Below are 1,690 nucleotides of genomic sequence, written 5' to 3'. Positions count from 1 at the left end.
CGAGAAGGAGTTTGCTTCCCACATCTTGTGTTTATATGTGTCTTATGTCCAGCATTCATCAATGGCGAGAGCAAGGGGGAAAGGATAAGACCAGTGTGTCAGTCTGTCCGTGCCCATGCACGGCACCCACATCGGTAATTCTCTATTGTGCATTTACAGCCAGTTCTCGGGTGCCCCTGCACCCAGCCCCTGCCACTTTTGAAATACCTCCATTGTTTCGTGCTGTCTCTCTGTGCTCTTTTTACCAAGGTGAATCACTTCTACCCAACTGCTACAAATTTCATCTGACAAAACGCTCATTAAGAATCGCATGCATCAACATGCACTTCGCATCTCTCGTTATTTGGTTCTCCTGGATCTCTTTCATACGATAAAAGTTCACAGCAACTTGACTTGGAAAAGACAATCGCGTTCCTGTTCATTGTCCCAATTCAATCTACATTTCAATGCAGTTTAGGCAACAGACTCAAATTATTCTTTGAGATTTTATTATAGCGTCGATGCATATAAACAGACCATTGGACAGCTGTGATCATCCAAAGATAGCAAAATTTAAAATCGCTGATAACAGCGACGAGAGTGGGATTCGAACCCACGCGTGCAGAACACAATGGATTAGCAATCCATCGCCTTAACCTCTCAGCCACCTCGTCGCGTAAATTCCGGGCACATTTGACCTTATGAATAAGTGAATTGCGTAAATTATGCTGAGCAGCAGATATTTCTCCATATTGGTGAAATGATAAATAGTACAGGACGGTTCCAATAGTATCGTCTTACCTCTGAGTTGTGGGGCGAAGAGACTCCCACTGTGACACTCTGCTCACAGTGATCTGAACAAAAATGAAGAAATGACGATGTAACAAGGTCTGTTGAAATCTGTGAAGATTTGAAGCCAACGGACTGAAGAGCCCGTGACATCAGGAGGTGTAAAGTTGTCTGTGAGGAATTGTTTTCCAGACTGGAGGAGAGCGCATAGTGCTCAATGTCATTATTCAGAACACCTTTCTTCCACTCAGATATTTTTGACATGCACTTGTGTACAGGACAGGCAAATTTGAAATCCTAAATAAGGCTAAACTGACAATTGAATTCAACAATGCAAAAACCTTGATCTGTATCATTTCCCTGGCTGTGTGACACCAAATCACTGTATGATCACAGCAACGCAGTGAGCAAGTGTCAGAAGGAAAATGAGTGCAGTGCCAGAGCGAATGCTGGGAGCAGCAGTTCACACACTGGCAAGTGCATTCCCCTGAACAGGAAAACTTCCCAAACAGTGGACTGCGGTGGAAGAATTCAGAAGGGGCTTACATTTTGGAATTTGATGCCAGAGACACAATGGAGATCTGTTATTGAGTCTGTTCAAGATGAAGGTTTTAAAATTTCTACAGATGAAAAACAAAATAAAAGGCTCATGGATTAGTGAAGGCAAAAGTTGAAGTTGCACATTTTTACATCTTTGCAATGAGTAGCTCACCACTTGCCTCACACGGGGTCAGAACCACTGGTGAGGATGATCGTATAATCGCAGTGACCAGCCATGGAATCAGAGAAACTCGGTTTCCCAACCGCTAATGTACAACTAGGAATGTGGAGGTAAGCATTAATGTGTTGCTCCAGTGCTGCAGGTGACCAGTGCACGGTATCTCTGTGCCAGTGTAGTGGGCTGCGCTCTGCCGAAGTTTTA

General features: G+C 43.9%; 1 non-coding gene across 1 annotated transcript; it reads right to left on the bottom strand.

Moving 5' to 3' along the window:
* Positions 1 to 571: 571 nt before the first annotated feature.
* trnas-gcu (transfer RNA serine (anticodon GCU)) lies at positions 572 to 653 on the bottom strand. Its single transcript has one exon. It is a non-coding gene; the product is annotated as a tRNA-Ser (tRNA).
* Between the last annotated feature and the right edge of the window lie 1,037 nt (positions 654 to 1,690).

Source organism: Chiloscyllium plagiosum, unplaced genomic scaffold (assembly GCF_037043375.1).
Source record: "Chiloscyllium plagiosum isolate Xiang-an unplaced genomic scaffold, Cpla_swu_hap1 HiC_scaffold_42, whole genome shotgun sequence".
Classification (NCBI taxonomy): domain Eukaryota; kingdom Metazoa; phylum Chordata; class Chondrichthyes; order Orectolobiformes; family Hemiscylliidae; genus Chiloscyllium; species Chiloscyllium plagiosum.
Note: the sequence above shows the minus strand (reverse complement) of the source record. Positions and strands in the feature narration are given on the sequence as shown.